Raw genomic sequence first — 24175 nt, 5'->3', positions numbered from 1 at the left:
CCTCCCTGAAGTCCCGTCAGGGTGCTCACCCACACCCTCCACCAGTGCGGAGACACACACCTCAGTGAGACCTAGTTTTAGAGTTGTCTCAGGATCACAATCTGGTGAGCACATTGCATTGTCTGATCCACTGCAGGTGGCGGCAGGGACTTCCCAGGTATCCGGCATTCAGAGGGCTACTGGAGGCCAGAAAGTTGCTGAGTCCGAGTCAGATGACGAGCCTCTGGACTCATGTCTCAGTTGCTGGAATTGCAAAGGCAAGCTCAGGAACATCTGGAAGGGATGTCCACTGCAATTCTCTCTGAGAATGATGGAGGAGTCCGTCTGCCTTCTCTCTGAGGTGATAGCGCCAGCATGTCAACACACCGAGGTCAATACTGGTAGGATGCTGTGGAGACCTTGGTCCAGGACATCAGTCCTGCATTGCTGTGCTGGCTCAACTCCATCGTTAATGCCATATTTGGCCTCCAGCAATTTGTACACGAGAGGGGTGCCGGGCAGCTCAATCTCACTCTAGCTACCCCTGCTCCTCAAGGAGTCAGCCTGAGGCCCCCGGGCACCCATACAGAGAAGGATCACACTCCAGGCCCATCCATCCAGGTGATTCCGAGACTGCCCGGCCCATCCTGTGACCTCTGCAGCGCCAGCTCCACAGGCTGAGGAGGGTGCCACTGCCACACAGTAAGACCCTGAAAGCAGGCCGGGGCCCTCCAAGTCTCTGTCCTCTAGAGGGTGCCCACCAAAGTCATCACAGACAGGGCGTAGCAGTCAGGAGGCTGCCTCCACCTCCACTTTGGATGTCCAGGGAGCACCAAGACGTAGCAGCAGGGTTAAGATGGACAAGGAGAATTAGTTGCACAGTCTGGGCACGGGTGTTAATCATTTGTACATACTGTTCACTATTGTCAATAAACTCACAAGAATGTCTCCCTGCTTATGGCTCCTTGTTCTGTTGAGCAGTGTTTGTGTAACTCAGATGTAAAACCTTTCTACACAAGATAAAGGCAGGCGTATCAGTCCAGGGCCTCTTTCCTGTGCTTTCTGCTGTCTTCAGACCAAAGTAATGGTCCGGCCTCCGGCCCTGGAAACATTGCTGATGCCTGCACCTCGGCGGTGCTTGTCTTTGCTGCCAGAATATAGTGGCCACAGGCACCACAGAGTTCTCTCATTCTCTCGATGTGCTTTCAGCACCTTTACGGAGGGGCTGGCCCCCATAATACCAACATCTGCGACCACTGATGCTGTGCTCCAGCTTCTAAAGGGCTGACGTGCTGAAGGCGGACAAAACATCAGATACTTCTAAAGTTTCATGGCTGCGTCTCTATGATATGACCCAGATCACGGAGCGCAAGCAAGCTGCCCTTGGCCAGACAGGAGTCAGACATTCTCAGAGGCTGTGTGAAGATTTACAGCATTTCCTCAATGCCTGTTGTCATCATCCTCCTGCAATCGAGCGACTATTAGGGCCTCCACCGCCTTTCCATGTCAGAAGCATCCTACAGAGGGTATTCGCGCTGCCATAAGCCAGACTGAAGTCAAATACTCACAAATGTGATGTGAGGATCTATGGGGTCACCTCACTGCCTGTCGTCATCATCGTCCATAAATCTAGCAGCTATGAGGGCCTCCCAAGCATGCCTGCCTCATTTAGCCAGTGTGAGATCCTCATCCCCATCATCGTCGCCTCCAAGGACCTGCTCAACCTCAACCTGTTGGCGTCTTCCTCACTGGAGGAAACATGCAGCTCCTCCATCTCCTCCTCAGCCAGCTCGTCTCCCCATTGGAGCGCCAGATTATAAAGGGTGCAGCGGATGACGATGATGCGTGACACCCTCTGCGGACTATATTGCAGGGGTCCACCCGACTGGTCCAGGCACTGGAACCTCATCTTCAGCATCCCGATGGTCTGCTTCACCAAGTTGCGAGCTGCAGCATGAGCCTCATTATACTGTCATTCTGCTGCAGTCTGAGGTCACCGCACAGGGTAGCCCTTGTCCCCGAGAAACCATCCCTGCAGCTTCTGTGGGCCCTGGAAGACTTCAGGAATCTGTGACTGACTGAGGATGTAGGCGTCGTGCACACTCTCTGGAAACCGTGCGCAGACCTGCAGGATGCGTTTCTGGTGGTTACATATCAGCTGCACATTCAGTGAGTGGAAATCCTTGTGGTTGATGTAGTCCACCATGTGTTGCGACGGAGACCTGAGCGCCACACGAGTGCAGTCAATTGCACCCTGCACCTGTGGGAATCCCGAGATCTGGGAGAATCCAATCGCTCTTGCATCCTGGCTGTCCGAGTCCCGGGTGAAATGCACAAAGTTGTTGCCCTTGTGAAGATGGCATCTGTGACGTCATGGATGCATTTGTGAGTGGAGGCTTGTGAGATCCCACAGAGGTCACCTGTGGAGCCCCGAAAGAAGCCACGGGCATAGAAATGGAGCGCCACAGTCACATTCACAGCCACTGGCAGTGGATGTCCTCCATGTCTCCGTGGTGCCAAATCCTGCAGTAAACAGCAGATGTGAGCGACTAGTTCCCTAGACATGCGCAGTCTTCGGCGACACTGGTTCTCGGTCATCTGCAGGAATGAAAGGTAGTGTCTAAAGACCCTGGATGTCACTAGGCACCGAACAGTGGCGGCTCTTGGGTGGAGTGTGCGGGAGCCCCAGCTGCCCCTTCTTCTTCCTGAGGTTGTTGCTCCTGCCTCTGCACAGCCAGGAGCCTCAGTCACTCTCTCCTCCATCTTCTTCGTGCTCTGTAGGCCATCAGGCTTACAGCAAGTTCACCAGGCTCCAGGATCCTGCTGTACTCCTCCTGCAGGACGAAAGAGAGAGATATGTTGTTAGCATGGGTGTATTAAGAACCTGTCCTGGTTAAGTGTGACGGCCCCTTAACGCTTCCCAGAGAGTACTGGCCACCACTTGGATGGCCAGATATTAGTGTGCTGTATGGCTGCCCTGTTAGCTTGAACCATGGGGGAGACTGGTCCAAACCAGGATGCTGACATTGCAAGAGGCTGTGAGTGCTTCCAGCAGTGACTGTTACATGGCCAGCTTTAGCGAGGAGATTGTACAACATGCGCAGTCCAACTGCTCTGCAGTCCACTAAAGTGCTCATGAATTTGCAGTCAAATTCCTGGCAGGGGGGAGCTCTGCAGAACTTGGGACTGTCTCAGTTGCAGAGGAGCCTACCCCCTCCCACCCCGAATGCTTGTGCGCTATATTCAACAGCAGGACTGCCCTTGCCCACCACCCCCCACCTCGGCACCACCAGTCACCTCAGAGGCAGGGCTGCACTCACCCCCCCCATCACAAGTCACCTCAACAGCAAGGCTGCACTTGTCCACCAACATGCCCCCTCCACCCCTGCTCCCCCTCAGCCTCAAAAGTCACCTCAGAGGAAGGGCTGCACTTGCCCCCTGATCTCCCCACCCACCACCACCAGTCGGGTAGGGCAGCACAACCCCACCCCCCCCCCCCCCAACCAACCAACCCTCACCCCCCGGCACCCCTGAAGCCTGCAAAGCAACTGGCGACCCTAGCAAACTCTGCAGAATGTTGCTGTGTCCTCATCTCCAGTTCACCCAAAGTGCAGGGCGCCAAGTGCACGTTGCCTCTGCGCTGTTGTGAAACACGTCAGCGTGCTTTCCTGCCGATGTGGATGGACGATCCAGCGGGGGTGTAAGAGCCTGGCGGGATGGCCTGATAATGATATGCTGATGTATATTCCTGATAATCGATGGCAGGAAACGCAGCCCACCGTCGGCGGGCTGAGTGGACAATCGTGACCTGCCTTCCCGCCGTCGTGAAAATGATCGCGCCGTATTGTCCGCCCACGCCACCTATCACACCCGCTGCAGCGAAGCCTAGACCTCAAAATAGACCAGGGACCAGGTGGGCACAATCAGGGCACTGGGTGGTGCCCTGTGGAACTGTGAAGAAAGAAAACACTTACTGATAAGGCTGAGATTCAAGTACTTCACACACTTAGTTTCAAAAACAGCACATCAATTTCATTCTGGATTCCATTACAGAGAAAGAGCAGCATCACTAATTTTCATGTTGTCTGATCCCTCTAAGTGAAGCAATACCTTTTGCAATTTTAAGAGATAGGAAAACAATATTTCGGACATTTTCAGGTTATCAAAACACCAAAATCAATGACATTTGACAGAATAGAAAATCATCTTGAAGTATAAATTTCAGACCCTTATCCTCCAATCTATGGTGAAGTCAAGGACTGAGGTAGGATTTTGTATCTTGACCTGCGGGCAGAGGTATTAAAATCTCACATTCACTGGGTTTCGGGGTGAAAACAATTTCAAAAAGGAGGATGGCACATGACTCAGCATAGTGAGTGGTGGCTTCAGGACATTGCTTCAACTTAGCTTTATAGCCATACAAACAAACACAGACTGAAAGTACATGGAATGTACCAAGTCCAGGGGGTTTTAACTGTTACAAATTATTAGAATATTGTGGAGATTTATATATATTTAACAGATTTTTATGGACAGTTTCTTACTGTAGGCTTCTCAGATATTTTTCAGCAAAAATGCAGCATTTTTCAGTCTTTCAGAGTTACACTACTCTGCATTGGGTGGGACATGCTGCCAGAGGACTGGGGAATTGCAAACGTTACACCCTTGTTCAAATAAGTGTATAAAGATAAGCCCATCAACTACAGGCCAGTCAGTTTAACTTGGGTGATGGTGAAGCTTCTAGAAACAATGATTCAGGATGAAATAAATAGTCACTTGGGAAGATGTGGGTTAATTAGAGAGTCAACAAATCAAAGGGCAAATCATGTTTAACTAACTTGCTGGAGTTTTTCGAAGAGGTAACAGGAAAATTGATAAGTGCAATGCTGTTGATGTGGTGTACATGGACTTCCAAAAGGCATTTGATGTGGTGCCCACAACAGACTTGTGAGCAAAGTTATAGCTCATGCAATAAAAGGGACAGTAGTAACGTGGATACAAAATTGGCTGAGTGACAGGAAACAAATAATAGTAGTTAATGGATGTGTTTTGAGCTAGAGGAAGGTTTGTAGTAGAGTTCCCCAGGGGTCGGTATCATGAAGTTATTAATGTATATAATGTTATTGGAAATTATTTTTTTTAATAGAGGCTTAGTCTGTATGTGTGTTAATTGGATTAAAACCAGCTAATCTGGGTGCTTTGATGTATAGTAGTTTTGTGATGTAAACAGAGGTAAAGGTATATTTGCATTTTGTTGAATAGAGCATTCAAGAGTGGGGGTGAAATCTTGCACTAGCTAGGAGATACCGAGCAATATTTATATTACTAATAAAATTGGTACTTTCAGTACCAAATTCTCCACTTCAGTTTTTAAAATGTCCAATTTTCTTTTAAGCTTCAAATTCTTGATACCGCTTCTGCGAATAGATTTTCTCTTCCAGCAATATGTATAATCCATAGATTAAATGGTTGTAATAATAGACTCTACCTGAAAAGTCTTGCACTTTATGTCTCGAAATTTGTCCAGAAACTTTAAAGGATTATGCTCTGTATAAACAATTATTTCTGATGAATTGTAAACAACATAAATTTCAAAATGCTGCAATGCTAACATCAAACCCAAAGTCTCTTTTTTGATCATTGAATATCTCCTCTGTTGTACGTTCAGCTTCTGTGAAAAATTCCTTATTGGTTTTTCAATTCCAGTGTCATCTTCTTATAACAGTACAGCCCCAATGCCTATATCACTTGCACCAACAGCCAATTTGAATTGCCTGGCATAATTGGGTACTGCCAAAACTGGTGTCGTAGTTAATACAGTTTTCAAACTATCAAATGACTTCTGATACTCCTGTGTCCATTGAAACTTCTTGTCCTTTTTTAATAGTTCAGTCAGTGGAGCAACCACACAGCTAAAATTTGGTACAAATTTCCGGTAAAACCCACTGATGCCCAGAAATCTCAAAACTTCTCGTTTTGTTGTAGGCACTGGGATATCCACGATAGCCTTGACTTTCGCATCTCTCAGAGCCACATCACCATGTCCAATGCTATAGCCTAGATACCTAACTTGCGCTTTTACAAATTCACTTTTAACCAAGTTCATCACCAAATTAGCTTCTTGTAGTCAAGTAAGTAATTCTTCCAGATGCTGTGAATGCACCTCCCACCCCTGACTGAAAATGATTAGATCATCAATATAAACAGCACAATTGCTTAGACCTGCAATTACTTTGTTTATCGGTCTTTGAAATGTCGCAGGTGCATTTTTCATATCAAATGGCATGACTTTAAACTGATATAATCCACTTGGCATTACAAAAGCTGATATCTCCTTTGCTCTCTCCGACAATGGAATTTGCAAATATCCTTTTAGCAAGTCAATCTTTATGATAAATTTCGATTGGCCCACTTTCTCAATGCAATCTTTCAACCATAGTATAGGATATGAAATCGTTCTTGTCACTGCATTCACTTTTCGATAGTCCACACACATACTTTGTGTTCCATCCGGTTTCGGTATCAGTACAATAGGCGAACTCCAGTTACTGCAACTAGGCTCAATGATATCATTTTGAAGCATGAAATCAATTTCTTTTTGTACTTGTGCTAACTTTGCTGGATTTAATCCATAAGGATGTTGCCTTATTGAAGATAAAACTTCTATACATACATCATGTATGGCTAAATTTGTCTTCCCCAACTTATTTTCACATATAGGTGACTGCAACAGTTTTTCCAAATCACTTTGACAATTGCTTGGAAGGTAACTCAATATTTCATTTAAATTTTCAAGCACGCACCCCTCCTCACCTCATTATCCAATTTGATTAGAGGAAAATCAATTTCCAGAGTCCTGAACTTCTAACTCTTTCTCATCATCCACCATCACCAATACCGCTTTTTGTTCCTCTTCCCTGTCAAAGTACTTTTTAAGCATATTTACATCACACAACCTCTGCTTCTTTCTTCTATCTAGAGTATTTATTAAATAATTTACTTCACTTAATTTATTTTCAATCCTGTAAGGCCCACTAAATCTTGCATTTAATGAATCCCCTAGTACTGGTAACAAAACTAATACTTTCTCTCTAGAAATAAAACTGCGAGTTTTAGCTGTCTTATCTACCTTCACTTTCATCAGTTGCTGTGATATCTTTAAATGTTCCCTAGCCAACTCACATGCTCTGTTCAATCTTTCCTTGAAATTTGATACATAACCCAGGAGAATAGTTTCTGAATTTTGACCCACCAATTTCTCATGAATCAATTTCAGTGGTCCCCTTACCTCATGACCATAAACTAGTTCAAAGGGGCTAAAACCAGTCAATGCATTAGGAGTGTCTCTCATAGCAAATAACAAAAATGGAATTTCTGTATCCCAATCCTGTGCATACTTCTGACAGTATGCTCTTATAGTTTTTAAAGTTTGATGCCACCTTTCCAAAGCTCCTTGTGACTCTGCATGATAAGCTGTTGACTTAAACTGTTTTATCCCCAAACTGTTCATTACTTTCTTAAACAGCTGTGACATGAAATTTGACCCCTGATCTGATTGTATTTCTTTGTGTAAACCATATATTGTAAAAAATTTAATTAACTCCTCCACAATCTTCTTAGTTGTAATATTTCTTAAAGGTATCACTTCAGGAAACCTGGTAGACACATCCATTATTGTCAGTAAATACTGATTTCCACTTTTAATCTTAGGGAGGGGTCCTACACAATCAATCATGACCCTAGTAAAAGGTTCTTCAAATGTTGGTATTGGGATTTAAGGCAGCAGCTTAATCACTGCTTGTGCTTTTCCTGTTATTTGACATGTATGACAGATTCTACAGAATTTGACTACATCCCTATGCAATCCTGGCCAAAAAAAAACCTCTGTATCTTTTCTTGTGTTTTCCTAATTCTTAAATGTCCCCACTTTGGAAGTTCATGAGCAATTCTCAGAATCTCATTTCTATACACCAATGGGATAACAATCTGATGCACCTTCATCCAGCTTTCATTTGCTGAGACATGATCTTTCTTTGTCATTAAAATATCTCCCTGAAGGTAATAACATACTGGAATACATTTTGCTTCTGTTTCTGAATAAGCTTTCTGATATAACTGCTTTGGTTGCAAATCATTTTTCTGTAACTCCACTAACTTCCTTGAGTTAAACACTTCAGCTGAATTGTCCTGTTTTCTTTCCTCCTGAACAATGTTATCAAACACAGTGCCAGATAATTGGATTTTGACACCTTCTTCTTGCCTTTGAATTGCCTGCCTTTCTTATTGTTCTTGTTCTTCCCTATGAGCCTTTGATCTTGTTACAACACAATCAGGAAACAATCCACAATGTTCCTTCTATAACACCCACATTGAAAACACTTCCAAAGGCTGCTCAGCTACCATACAATCACTCACATTTGTGATCCAGCTATATAATTACCCAGAATAATTGAAACCCTGCAATGGGCAATTTTTCCACTGCTCCAATATAATGTTACCTGTCTTCCATTTGCTCTTTAAATTTACTTTCCACAATGGAATAGATTTAGCATCTCCATGAACCCCACTTATTATTACCTGCTCCTGCAATACTCCCTTTGAACAACAAATATCACTATCCCACAACATTAAGGATTGACTAGCCCCTGTGTCGCTTAACATTTTAACATATTTACCTACTCCACCCTGTACACATGGAAAAACTTTGCTTTCATACACAAAGTCTTTAAACATTTCTGCAGCCTGCTCCTCAGAATTCTCTTGAGTAAACTGTGAACACATTCCCACTTCTTCACCTATCACTGCTAGTTCCTGTTTCACCTGTAAACAAATCACTGGTTTTTCCTGTGCCTGAACCTCAGGACCCACAGTACTTATACTTTCAGAGTGTTTCTGTACCCCAACCATTCCAACAGATTTTTCCTGCAATTTCCAACACACTGACTTTGTGTGCCCCACTTTGTTACAATGAAAACACCTCAATTTTCGAATGTCACTTCTACCTTCAGCACCTCCCTTTTTATTCTGAGAAAAAACTTCCTGGGAACTTCCAGCTACTCCTTCTCTTCCATGACTACTTATCTTCTCTTTACCTTTTCACTTTTTATCCTTTTCCAATTTGAAAGGTTTAGCTCTATGAACTAACTCATAATCATCAGCTATCTCTGCTGCTTGTCTTACAGAATCAACCCTCTGTTTCTCCACATGAGTTCTCACTACCAAAGGGATTGAATCTTTAAATTCTTCCAAAATAATTACTTCCCTAAGAGCTGCATATGCTGTCTCTATTTTTAACGCCCATATCCACTGGTCAAAATTACTTTGTTTTACTCTTTCAAACTCAATATAAGTTTGTCCAGGCTGTTTTCTCATATTCCTAAACTTATGCCCTGTATGCTTCAGGAACCAACTCATATGCACTCAAAATAGCCTTTTTTTTACCACATCATAATTCACCGACATTTCTTTTGCTAGTGAGGCATATACCTCATGTGCTCTACCCTCTAATTTAGACTGTAGTAATAACATCCAGTTTTCCTGTGGTCATTTCATCTGTTTAGCTAGCTTCTCAAATGAAATGAATAATGTTTCAATATCTTTTTCCTCAAATTTTGGAAGAGCTTGTACAAATTTAAACATTTCCCCATTGGGTTCTACTCTGGAGATAAGTCCTTCCTCACCTCCTGGCGTCTCTTTTTTAACTGCCAATATTTTCAGTGGGAATTCTCTCTCTCTCCTTTTCTCTTTCCTCCCTCTCTATCTTCACAATTTCTAATTCCCTTTCCTGTTTCCTTTCTCTCTCCTGCATTTCTGCCTGTTCCCTTTTAAAAGCCACTTCTCTGTCCTTTGCTTCTAATTCAAGCTTTTTCAGTTCCTTTGCTTATTCAAATTCAAGTGTCTTCATTTGTAACTGAAGTCTCACTAGCTCCAGCTGTGACTCACTAGTGTCAGGTTTCACTTCCAACTGTAGATGCTGTGCTATACTTTTAATTAGATCTGATTTCCTAGCCCCCTCAGATAACCCCAATTTTAAGTTATCTGCCAACTCTGTTAACTTACTCTTGGGGGAGAATTCTCCCCCCGTCAGGGGGGTTGTGAGGGAGTGGGCAGGAGCGGGCGCAAACCCGATCAGCGCCGCCATTTTACGTGGGTGGGCCAATTAAGGCCCATGCAGCATGACACGCACCTGGAAGCGCTGAGCGTTCTCTATGCGGGGGGTGGAGGGAGGAATTCCCTGAGTCAGGGCCTCTATGCCTCAGGGAGATTAGTTTAAGTTTTAAACATCTAAATAAAGAAATTAAAACTTTTAAAACATGTCCCCGCATGTGACAGTGTCACATGAGTTGGGACATGTCAATAAATTTTTTAAAAAATTTTATTGAATTTTTAAACACTTCATGAAACCCCATCCCACCTGTGGATGAGGTTCCATGAAAAATGTAAAGGCCACCTGGGCTCTTCGCCTGCCCGCCAACCTTAAGGTTGGACGGGCAGCTCATTTTATTAGTTCAATTAGATTTTAACAGGCCTCAATAGGCCTTTGACAGTTCAGTGGGTGCGCAGTTGAGTCAGCCACGCGCATGCCGAACTGAAAATCTAATTGACGCGCGGTGACGTCGGGACGCCTGCCCGACATCACCATGTGTCATTTTATGCATCAGCAAGCAGGCCACGCCTCCGCTCGCCGACCCGAAAATTCTTCCCTTGGTTATTTTGTCCAACCCAATCAAGAGCTACATCTTCTACTTCCAGACAAGTCTTAGTAACTGCCAAAGTCATCTTGCAGTCTCACCACTTCTAAAATACCTCACCAACTCCTGAATTCAAAGTGCTTCTCATACTCGTAACCTTAAGATTCACCAATTCCAAACCAATCAAGAAATTATAATTTTTATCCCGCAAGAGCCCCCAGTTGTTGTGACACAGCAGTTGGTAAAGGCTGTTATTTAAAATCCCAGAGGGAAACTCTAAACAACTGTCATAACCTATATTTTCAGTTGGTATGTTTGAGATGCAGCTCTAAATTCAGGAATAAGACCACCAGTTCTCAACAGGTTTTTATATCAAACTAAATGAGACATTTATTAAGTTACAACAAGGTATTAAATACATACACATGGTTACAATTTACTGCTATCATAACTTTTTAACAAATTCCCAAATTAATCTCCACTAAGGCAACAGCAACCCAAAGACTTTAAGCAGACACCAGGCAAAGCATTTTCACCTTACAAATTCAAAATGAGGTTCCCTTCAATTTGATTTCTTTGCAGACAGTTGTAGGCTTACAGGCTCTTACATGTCTCTGCCTTTCACACACAAACTCCTCTCAGGTTATACCCAGCATTTCTCTTTGGATGTAAGTTTTCATTGCATCACCAGGCCCTTTGAACTCCACCTCTTCTAACAGTAAAACCCCTTTCATAGTACCAATTTTATTAGTAATATAAACACATTGCTAGGTGCAAGATTTCACTCCTGCTCTTGAATGCTCTATTCAACAAAATGCAAATGTACCTCTACCTCTGTTTACATCTCAAAACTACGATACATCAAAACACCCAGACTAGCTGGCTTTAATCCAATTAACACACACACAGACTAACAGTCGGTGTTGGGACCTTTGCTTTTCCTGATTATATGTTAATGAGCTAGACCTTGGTGTACAGGGCACAATTTCAAAGTTTGCAGATGAAACAAAACTTGGAAGCATTGTGAACTGTGAGGAGGACAGTGTAAAACTTCAAAAGGACATAGACAGGTTGGTGGAATGGGCAGACAAGTGGCAGATGAAATTCAATGCAGAGAGTGTGAAGTGATTCATTTTGGTAGAAAGAATGCAGACAGATATTATAAAACAAAGGGCACAATTCCGAAGTGGGCGCAGGAGCAAAGAGACGTTGCTGTATATGTACATAAGTCATTGAAGCTGGCGGGAAGCAGGACAGACTGATAGAGTGGTTAATAGAGGCATTCAGTACATGAGCAAGGAGGTTATGCTAGACTTGTATAAAACACTAGTGAGTCCTCAACTCGAGTATTGCGCCCAGTTCTGGGCACCAAACTTTTGGAAAGGAGAGAAGATATTAGAAAGAGTGGAGAACAGATTCATGAGAATGGTTCCAGAGTTGAACTTCAGTTACAAAGATAGATTGGAACATTTGGAACTATTTTCCTTGGAGAAGAGAAGGTTGACAGTTGATTTGATAGGGGTATTCAAAATTATGAGGGGTCTGGACAAAGTAGACATGGGAAGAACTGTTCCCACTCGTGGAAGAATCGAAAACAAAAGGGGACAGAGGTAAGGTAATCGGCAAAGAAGCAATGGAGGCATAAAGAAAAACTTTTTTCATGCAGCAAGTGGTTACAATGTGGAATGCGTTGCTTGAGAATGTGGTGGAGGCTGGGTCAATCGAGGCATTGAAGGGGGAATTGGCTTATTATCTGAAAAGGAGGAGTGTGCAAGGTTACAGGCTGAAGGCAGGGAGATGGCACTAGGTGAATTGCTGACTCAGAGAGCCAGCGCAGACACAACAGGCTGAATAGCTCCTACTGTGCTGTGAGTCTGTGACATGTGGTTTGTATGCCTGACACCAGACTCCTGAAGAAGCCGCTCTACTTGGAACTCAGTCGTGGCAGGAAACTCCCAGGAGGGCAGTGTCCTCAAAACATCCCTGAAGAGGTCAAACATACCCATCGACTCATTGGAGACCCTGGGTTGTGACTGACCAAAATGGAGAAGGCTCATTCGGGAAGGCACTGAATACATCGAGAGACTTCATTGGGAATGTGCAAAGGCAAAACCAAGGCATCAGAGGGAGCACACAAACCTCCAAACAGCCCATCTACCCAGTCCTTCAAACACTTCCTGCCTTGCAAGTGGCAGGGACCGCAGATCGCACATTGGACTATCAGCAATTTCAGAACCCATCAAACTAGAGTGGAAACGAGTCACCCTCAATCCCGAGGGACAGCTTAAGAAGAATATTGCAATCTAACTTTGGTTAGTGCCCCATGGGTGCCATTATGCATATTTATGCAGGCAAATCATCGCATTCGGCAGCCTTTAAAGTTTTAACACTGCAATATAACAAGGTCATAATCATTATTTATTCAGGTCTCCCACATTTAAAAAGTCAAATAGGAGCGGATTCACAATGATTCATCTTTATACTATTCAGCATCAAAAAGCAAAAGTGTGAACAGCACAGATGACTAAGGCGTCACTCTTAGCTTTTATTCTTTCTCTCCAGGGACAACAATTTGTATTCAGCTCAGAGATTAGAAACAAAGGTCTGATTGGTTAAAAGCCGTCTTTTCTAAAGCAAAGGGGGCGTAATTTATGGCATGGGGAGCATGCATTGAGTTCTGATGACATCAATATCCTATATTTGAAAAAAAAATATATGCCCCCACAGAGAGCTGCTAGCTTCTGATTGTCCGGCAGCTTTTAGCAGCCAGGACATATGTACCCGGGGTTCTTGATCCACCGCTGACCTGTTAAGTGCCTGAGTGGAACAAGATGAAGTAGGCCTTCCCAAGATGAGGAAACGCGGGCCTCTCACTGGCTCTCCAGCCAAAGGCCGAGAACCCATTGCCTCCGCAAGATGCCCCCCTAATGTTTAATAACTAAATCTCAGATAGTTGACAAGATGATTCCAGTTGATTTTAGTCCTGCCTAATAGTTTTCCATTTAGGGAATCAGGCTACGGCACCATCTGATTCTTCTGTGTTCATAACTGTTCGAGTGTGTCAAAAGATCAGATATACTTTTCTTATCATTCTCAAAGAAATTTGGACATTTTGATGTGGATTTTCATTGAGATGGGTTGACTTGGGAGCCCTTTAAAAATGGCAGGCCTGTCCCGATTCTGGGATCTCCAGACCCATTCCTGAGTTGTCTAATTTTCAGGAGTGCCTTTAAAGGATGTGGGCTAGTTCCTGGTAAAAGCCGGCATCTGGCATTCCTGCCCTGGCTGGCTCCATTGCGGAGATAGGCATGTCCTACATCTCCGCAATTTTCACGTCGCAGGTGTTTCCTTATTGTAATAGCTGTCTGGGCTCTCAGCCAAGCCTCATTATGTATGTCTGTCCAGCCTAGATTTTATGATTGACAGCTCAGGCTCTCTGAACTCTGCAGTCAAATTCACAATTTTTGTTGACACAAGTGGATTCAAGGGTTTTGTGGTTTGTGGTTTTGAAACTTCAAAGGTCCTGGATGATTAACACTTTTAGTAGCTTGCAGTCCAGACTTTTTTTCAAGTATTAGGGAGAAAGTTATCAATGGATTACATTTGTTCAAAGCTTTTTTGTTACACAACCACTGTGCACTGTGGTGTTCATTGGTTCTAGGAAGTGTACAGTGGGTCAGTGGACATGGAAGTGCCAGAGCTTGGCATGGGGGTATGAGGGGCCTGAGGGATGGTTGGAAAGGTGGAGCTTGGCACAGGAGGCATAAGGGGACATAGGGATAGGTGGGTGGCTTGAGATGCCGTGGATGGGGTATGGGGAGCATTTGGAGTGTGAAGGGGGTGTGAGGGGCAAGGGCTGGAGGGCCTTTGTGTTTTTTTTCACTGGGACAAAGTCCCACAGCGCCAAGGTGGGCCTTTTAAACAGCCCAACTTGGCACCCGGCAACTCCTGTGGCTGACTCCGACCTCTTTCCTGGGTCGACTGGCCCTACTCCAGCCCACACCCAGCCCCCAGCAATGAAGATCCCGCCTTTGCGGGCACTTTCTTCCGAGGAGGGCGGGCCAAGCCAGGAATTTTACCAACTCCTCCTACCCACCTCGAGAATGAAAATCCAGGCCTTTGATTCAACAGTAAAACTTTTCACTTGTCATTCAATTCTCTATTGTTCAGTCTGATTCTTGATGGTGTACAGAGAAGGACTTTGGGTTTGTGAAAATAGAAAGAAATAAAGGCTTGCATTTATATAGAACCTTTCAAGACCACTGAATGTCTCAAAGTTCTTTACTGCCAAGGAGCTACTTTTCAAGTGTAACCATTGTTGTCATATAGGAAACATGACAGTCAATTTGTTCACAGCAAGCTATCACAAACTGTAATCTGATATTGCCCAGATAATCTGTTTTTGCGATGTGGATTAAGATAAATATTGGCCAGGGCACCAGGGAGAACTCCACTGTTCTTCAAAATAGTGCCATGGGATCTTTTACATCCGCCTGAGAAGGGCCTTGGTTTTAACATTTCATCTGAAAGACAGCATCTCCAACAGTGCAGCACTTTCTCAGTACTACACTGAAGTGTTAGCCTAGATTTTTGTGCATGAGTCCTGGGGCGGAATCGTCCCAGATTTGCACTAAGTGTGGTAGCGGGTGGGTAAAACGGTAAAACGTACCCACCGACCCTGATGGCGGGTTTTCACACCGTATTGTTCCAAACCCGCCGCATAACTTATGCATTTCCGGAAAACATGCCATTTCCATGGCACGCAGGTTCTCATTTGCCTGCCATGCTATCACCTCACTGCTTCATCACGCCAGGTGCCATATTTAAAGTCCAGCCACGTGACTACTGCAGGGAAGATGTCCACAAAAGGCAAAAAGACTGCAGCCCCTAGGTTTAGTGGCACGTCACTGGAACGCCTTTTGGACGCCATGGAGGCCCGCCGTGAAGTCCTCTACCCCTGCTTTGGCCGAAGGACAGGCAGTGGCATCACCAATCCAGTGTGGCAGGTGGTGGCAGCGGTGGTCAGTGCCAATGTTGCACAGAAGAGGTTGGCCATCCAATGCAGATAGAGGATGAATTATCTCATCTGTGTAGCCAGGATATGGCAAGCATCTCAGCATTCTAAACTCACAGACTCAAGCCCGTCACACATTCACTGGCATCTCACTCACTGCCAGCTCAAGGGAAACCACCACTCACTCTCTCACACACATACCCTCACATGTCCATCTGGACTCATCTCCTCTGGAGACTGCATCCTCAGCCCTCACCTTTTTGAGGCCACTTGCACAGATCAACATGTCCCCCCACACACACCCTGGGATACCCTCTTTCTCCAGTACAGCTCTTGTCCTGCAGTCTCTTCGCTTGCCTGAGGCCACTTCTCCCCCTTCCCCAAGCAAAACCTTGCCCTGCAGCCATTGAAAAGCCACCCACATATGGCTGATCTGGTAAGTAGAGACCTACCCGTGAGCCCTCCTAAAAGTGATGTGGTGCTGTCTGTGAAGCCTGGCTCTGATGACTGTGAGTGCTGACCGAAGTAAGGTAGGCAAACAAACCTTGAAGCCCCGAGCAAAATGCAATCTGGCAGGTGCACGTCGCTTATGGGCTGTTGTGAAACACGTCGGCGTGTTTTCCCACCGATGTGGGTGGACAATCCAGCAGGGGGATGAGTCCGGCGGGCTGGCCTAATAATGATATGCTAATGTATTACAATGAGGTTCTCGACATCTGATAGCAGGAAACGCGGCCCGCCATTGGTGTGCAGAGCGTACGATCGCAAACTGGTTTCACGCCGTCATGAAACCGATCGCGCCATATTGTCCCTCACGCCACCGAACACGCCCGACGTCGGAAAACATGGAAAATCCCGGCCCTGGGGTGAGACTTGAACCCACGCAACTCAGAGGTGAGGGTGTGACCAACTGAATCATAACTGACACAAAAGGTGTGCTGTCTGGAGACTCTGAAAGATTTACTGATTTGTGCTGAAGGCAGTTTATAAAGTAAAGGTGACTTCATTTGAGTTTTAGCAAGTTGTGAATATTTCAGCTCTTACCCAATCACTTTAACAACATGTGCAAAATATGACAAGAAAGGTAGGGACAGAGAGTGAAACTTCACAGCAGTAAAATTAAAAATATTACATGTGTGAAAATATCAATGAGAGAGTGACTAACAGACTAGCAACAAGAGAAACTTGATTGCAAGAAATAAGGTCTTTCAATTTTTGTAAAACAGAAGGGATTCTTGTAAATGTAATCAAGGATCTAGATTTTGAGTTTTTTCCCTCTGTAAAAGAGACTATGGCTACAAGAATTCCTGACTTGCAATCCCTGCCTCTAGTCCATATAAGCCCCTCCACCAGCATTTTTAAGTTGTGCATGGGGATATTACCAGCAATACTAATAGTGTGCTCCCCAGCTTTCCGTTGGTATTACCTGCATATATGCCATAAGACAGCACTACATTTTTTCTAGCAGAATTATTAGATTCTTGAAAAATTATTCATTGCATGTCAATAAATTCTACAAGGGCCTTCAACATCAGACCTTTAACACATCTATTTTTCATAATCTCATTTATAAAAAGTTGAACAAGGTCTTTGGATGAATGCAGATGATTACTTCTCATCTTGCTTCGTTTATTGGTTTCAGAAGATGTCTTGTGTGAGGTTCTCACCTGCTCCCGTGTAATTTTCCAGTAAGGAGGAAGTTCTAGACTAAATTACAATTCCTACATTACTACAGTGATGACACTTTCTTCATTATCTGTAAAGCGCTTTGAGATATCCAATGGCCGCTAAAAACCTGTATATAAATACAGATCTTCCTTTTTACGTGCCATAATTATTCAAGTAATTTTCCTGGAATTTACTGAAAATCTTTGGGATACACCATATTGAAAATCCAATGAAAATATGGTGTAAATGAAAAAGCAAAATACTGTGGATGCTGTAAATCTGAAATAAAAACTGAAAGTAGTCAACAGATTAGACAGTATCCATGGAGAAAGAAAGAAAGCCAATGGTTCAGGTCAATAACCTTTCAAGTCATCAACCTGAAACGTTAACCAAAATTGGAATTACACAGCTTGGATTCTGAAGGTGAAAAAGAAGTTGATTTCAGCCAGATTCACTTAGGAGACAGACCATGAGAAGTGAAATTGACCAGACACAAGGATCTGCAACAGTAATGAGCAGCCTTGATTAAACAAAATGGGGCCATGAGTATAAAAAAGAGAAACCAAACCCCATTTATAATCTACTCAGGTAAAGATGTAAAGATGTTTTTAAATGTGAAAATGCAAAGCCTGCACAAATTATTCAGCCCTTTTATTTTTATTCAAGTGTTAACTAACTTATTCCATTCTATATTCAGCCCCAGCAACTTCAATGTAGATTAGACATTGGCCATGCCACTTTTAACTCAACCTATGGTCGCTGAGGTGTATTCCAATCAGTTCCCCAACAACTTTTAGCACAAATTCGCAACTGAAGAATTGTTCCATACAATGTAACATATGTTTTTGAAAACTTCATCTATGTCTTCGTTATCTCTAGACAACTTTTGCAACCTTCTCCTGGCTTAGCCTCTACCTTGCACCCTCTGTAAACTTCAAATTATCCAAAACTCTGCTGTCCGTATCCTAATGTGTACAAAGTCCCATTTTCCCATCATTCCTGCGCTCGCTGACCTACATTGGCCCCAAGTCCAGCAACATCTCAATTTTAAAATTCTCTTCCTTGTTTTCAAACTCTGCATGACGTACTCTTTCCTATCTCTGTAATGTTCTCCAGCCCTAGAATCCTCCAAGATCTCTATGCTCCTCCATTTCTGGTCTCTTGCTCCTTTCCAATTTTTATCACTCCACCATCGGCAGCCATGCCTTCAACTGCCTGGGCCGTAAGTTTTGGAAATCCCTCCTCAAACCTCTTCACCTCTGTACTTCTCTCTCCTCCATTAAGACACTTATTAAAACCTAACTCTTTGATCAAGTTTTTGGTCACCTATCCTAATATGTTTGGTGTCATTATCTTGTAAAGTACCTTAGAACAGTGGAATTACATTAATGATGCGATATAAGATGCTATATAAGAGCAGCAGAGGCATGGTAACACCACAACCTTGCAAGTTCCCCTTCAAGCTACACACAATCCTGACTTGGAACTATATCACTGTTCCTTCACTGTCGCTGGGTAAAAATCCTGGAACTCCCTTCCTAACAGCACTGTGGGTGCACCATGGACAGCAGTTCAAGAAAGTGACTCACCACCGCCTTCTGATGCGAAACTAGGGATGGGCAACAAATGCTGGCCTAACCAGCGAAGCCCACATCCCGCGAACGAATAAATGTTAAAAAGTGCAAGTTGTTATTTGGGGCCAGATGTACCATTCCAGGAAATTCCAGTCCAGTATTTTATTCAATAGTCACATGTGGCTTTGCACATTATCACTGGTCAAATGTAGTCTGATGTTCACCTACCTATTTGATTTTGTTTTCTAGAGGTGATTCAAGAAGGGTCATCTTGCCAGGAATTTGCATATTTAAGTTGTTAATCAAGGCGACCAATTCTGTGTGTAGTTCTAAACCTCCATGGTTGTTTTCATTTAATTTATTGTGCATTATTAAACAGTTTGTCAGCTGCTTTATTTTTGTCTATTCTTAAGATTTAATACTTTTCTAATGGATGCTTTGGATTACACATAAGGTAAATTTACATTGTTTCATTTAAATAAATGATCCATAGACACAATGGAGTGACAAAGTGACGACACTGATTGCAGTTAGATTATTTGAATACAATCATACTCCATCCTGAATAGTGGTCCTAAAAAGCATTAATTTTTCATTGTATGTGTATAATACATGGAGGGAAAAGGGTTGGTAGGATCAATGTACTATAACTAATTTATAAATTCATCCAGAACATGAGAGGAATTTTTAGGTTGTTGATCATTTTACGACACACTTAACACCTTTCAGAAAATAATACTTGTGTTATTTCATGTATTATTGTTAGTCCATTTCTTTGTGATGGTGTTTAATACTGTGGTAAATGATGGCTCTGAACATGAAAAAATGCCAATTAGACCTGTCATTTAAGAAGTTGAATGGCATTAACTGTCATTTTCCATGTTCTAGCGTTTGAAGCCTGTTATGTACCAGTGCCATAGTTTCGCTCTAACCAGGCTTATTAATGTCCACAGTTTTAAGACATTTGCATTCCATTATGATTTTATACTGTAAATTGTCAGAATCTTAATTTAAATTTCAAATTTTAATGATGAGATGCAAATAAAGTTAATGCCGTGTAACAATTCACAAGCATTATGTTACCGAATCATATTGCAGGAATGCTTAGAAAATATTTTGAGTTGTATATATTTACAGAGAAAAGTTATTTCAGGTGGAATGGGACAAAGTACTCTTGAGATGAATATATTAATGAAAGCAGGATAAAAACAGCACCACGTGACAGAGCATTCCAGGAACTGTGAGAGCCTTAACAAGAAAGGTGAGCTGGCAACACACAGCAGATCCTTTCATTGCAAATGAAATGTTAATGGACATTCAGAATGGAGGAGATAGAGGAGCAGTTCCTCTTTAGTTTCTCTTCTAGTTTAGTTCAGTCACAACCTAATATTTCACAGATAATTACTTTGCAAAGTATGGTAATTCATTTCACAATTCTACAGAGTAAAATGAATCCAAGATGCCAGAGATTCTTTTTTTATAAACTCAATTGAACAAAACAATTGTTATCCACATTATTGAGATGAATATGCACGGAACTAAAACAATAAAGGCTGTTTATAACAAACCAAATAAATATTTAAAAAATAACATTCTTTCTAAAATTATAGAGATATGTTCAACATATAGATCTTATAAGGAACTGTTTGTTGAATTTTGGGAAGACCCTTTACTGAAACTCTACACCAAGTTACATCTTGGGATCATTATACCCTTGGAACAGCACATAGGGTTGCTTTCCTCTCTCACTGTGTATCTCTTTCAGGAAATTGAGTGTGTTGCCTGGTGTCCTTGTTAGGACAAAGTGATACATAGTCTGTGGAGGTGACTGGCTCAAAAAGCCGAAGGCCTTTTCTTGCTCCATATTTTATGTATTACCATTGTCCGGTAGGCACTATAATTAAAAAGACACGAATAGGGCCAGAAAGACACATTATTAATAGAATAATTTTTGTGTTATTTCCACAACAGAAAATGCAGAACACAGTCCAGCAACTGCAAGAATGGCAACAAGAAATGTGAGTAATTCCTTTCTTGTACAGCTTTCATGTTCATTTTTAAATTCTGATATATGTGCAGAAAACTTGCTCTAATTGATGTGTAAAGCACAAGGTTCCTCAGTTAATTCAACTTTAACGTGTTATCAGAAACAAGACATAACCCACTGTTAACAAGGGCAAACACTTTTAGTTGGTGTTAGAGCATGAATACCAGTACCACACCATTCCATTCTTTATTTTTTAATTCATGCATGAGATGTGGGCATCACTGGCAAGGACAGCATTTGTTGCCCATCCCTAATTGCCCTTGAACTGAGTGGCTTGCCACACCATTGCAGAGGGCAGTTAAGAGTCAACCACATTCCTGTGGACCTGGAGTCACATGTAGGCTAGGCCAAATAAGGATGACAGATTTCATTCCCTAAAGAACATTAGTGAATCAGATGAGTTTTTATGACAATTGACAGTGGCTTCATGGTCACCATTACTGAGACTAGCTTTCAATTTCAGATTATTACTTAAATTCAAATTCTACAAGCTACCACGAACATCCACTGAATGTGCAGCTGGTGTGCAACCACCACAAATGTATCCTGCAGGTCTGCGCATGGTTTCCAGGGAGCGTCCACAACTATTACATGCTCAGTCAGTCACAGATCCCTGAAGTCTTCCAGGGTCCACAGAGGCTGCAGGGATGCTCCTTGGGGACAAGGACTACTTGCAGAGGTCATAGCTGATGACACCCGTATGGCAGCCTCAGACTGCAGCACAGTGACAGTATAACGAGGCTCATGCAGCAGATCGCAACTTGGTGGAGAAAACCATCGGGATGCTGAAGATGAGGTTCCGGTGCCTGGACCGGTCTGATGGAGCCCTGCAATATAGTCCACAGAGGGTGTCATGCATCGTCCTTGTCTGCTGCGCTCTTTACAACCTGGCGCTCCAACGGGGAGAGCAGCTGGCTGAGGGAGAGATAGAGAAGCTAAAGGTCTCCTCTGATGAGGAGGACGCCAACAGGAATGGGGGTAAGGAGGTCCTTGAAGGCAATGATGATGGGGATGAGGCTCTTGCACTGGCCAGACATGGCAGGTGTGTTCGGGAGGCCCTCATAGCTGCTAGATTTGTGGAGGATGATGACGACATGCAGTGAGGAGACACCATAGATCCTCACATTGCATCTATGAACCATTAACTCCAGTCTGGCTTATGGCACATACCCTTTGTGAGAATGATCCTGTCACGGAAATGCAGTGGGTGCCCTAATAGTCACTCGATTGCAGGAGGATGATGATGACATAGGACACTCCATAGATCTTCACATAGCCTCTGAGAATGTCTGACTCCTGTCTGACCAAGGGCAGCTCGCTTGTGCTCTGTGATCAAGGTCATATCATAGAGACGCAGCCATGAAACTTTAAAAACATCTGATCCTTTGTCCGCCTTCAGCATCTGAGCCCTTCAGGAGCACAGTGTCACTGGTCACTGATGTTGAAGAGATGGGGACCAGCCCCACCTTAAAGATGCTGAGAGTACACAGAGAGAATGATGGAACTCTGTGATGCCTGTCCACGACATTCTGGCAGTAATGACAAACACCAGCGAGGTGCAAGCATCACTAATGTATCCAGGAAGTGTGAGGCTGGACCATCACTTTAGTCTGAAGGCTGCACAAAGCACAGGGAAGAGGCCCTGGACTGAGACACCTGCCTTTATCTTGTGCAGAAAGGTTTCACCTTTTAGTGACACAAATACTGCTCATCAGAAAAAGAAGCCATAGGCATGGAGACATTCTTGGCAGTTTATTGACAATAGTGAACTATCTATACAAGTGATTAACACCGATGCCCAGGCTGTGCAACTACAGTTTCTTAACCGTCCTAACCCTGCCTACGTCTTGGTAACATCCACAGCGGGGGTGGAGGCAGCCTGCTGACTGCTACACCCTGTCTGTGATGACCTTGGCGGGCGTCCTCTGGAGGGCTGAGACCTGGGGGACCTCGGCCTGCTTTCAGGGTCCTGCTGTGTGGCAGTGGCACCATCCTCGGTCTGTGGAGCTGGAGCTGCTGAGGCCAAAGGAAGAAGGGATTTGGATTAGCCGGACACTCTTGGAGTCACCTGGATGGGTGGCCCCAGGGGGTACACCTGCTGATCCTCCTCCCTATGGGTGCCCAAGGGCCCCTGGCTGACTCCTTGAGGAGAAGGGGCAGCTAGAGTGAGATCGAGCTGGCCCTCATCCCTCTCGCGTAAGCACTGTTGGAGTCCAACTATGGTGTCTGCAATGGAGTTGAGCCCCTCCAGCAGTGCAGGAGCGACGTCCTAGACAAAGGTCTCTATGGCGGCTGCCATCCTACCAGGGTTGACCTTAGTGCATTGGCATGCCAATGCTATTATCTCAGCCTGAAGATGGACGGACTCCTCCTTGCAACCTGAGGAGTGCAGCGGACATCCCTTCCTGGTGTTCCTGAACTTGCCTTTGCATCTCCATCCACTGTGACTTGACCGAGTCCAGAGGCTCTTCATTTGAATCGGACTCAGCAAATTTCTGGCCTCCAGCAGTCCTCTGAGCCCCGGACACCAAGGGAGTCCCTGCCTCCGCCTGCTGCGGATCAGATAGTGCGATGTGCTCACCAGATTGTGATCCCAAGACTACTGTAAAGCTAGGTCCCACTGAGGTGTGTGTCTCTGCGCTGGTGGATGGTGTGGGTAAGCGCTGTGATGGGACTTCAAGGAGGGTGCCTCCAGATTCCTCTTCGGAGGTTTCTTCTGGGCTTGATTGGAGGCCCTGGGTCGAGGACTCCCTCGGCTGTTTGGCAAATGTGCCTGTGAAAGCAAGGAGAGATAATTAGTGCATGGCAGTGGCTTGTGAAACAGGACACATCACTCACAGCATGGTTATCTAATAGATGTAGAGCTGCTGGAACCTCACTTGGTAGAACATCGCCAACCTCAACATCAGCACAGGACCGGTCCAGATCCTCACCAGCCAGTCTGTGAGGACCTTGATTTCAGGCATTCCTCTACCAGTCTGTGACCTCTCCCTCTTGTTGTGCGCCAGCTTGTCCTGCATGAATAGAGGTGGAGAGAGTGTAAGCAGGATGCCTGCCAGGTCAGATGATAAGAATGCCTGGCATATGTGGGTGGTGAGTGGTCCCATGGATGGGATGAGGGCAACGAAGGTGTGTGTGAGAGAGTGAATGATGATGTCCTTTGAACCGGCAGTGAGTGAGGGCCCTGTGGATGTGTGATAGG

This window comes from Cetorhinus maximus, chromosome 18 (genome assembly GCF_964194155.1).
Source record: "Cetorhinus maximus chromosome 18, sCetMax3.hap1.1, whole genome shotgun sequence".
In the NCBI taxonomy this organism is placed as follows: domain Eukaryota; kingdom Metazoa; phylum Chordata; class Chondrichthyes; order Lamniformes; family Cetorhinidae; genus Cetorhinus; species Cetorhinus maximus.
The sequence above is the reverse complement of the archived record's forward strand: the minus strand, read 5'-3'. Positions refer to the sequence as shown.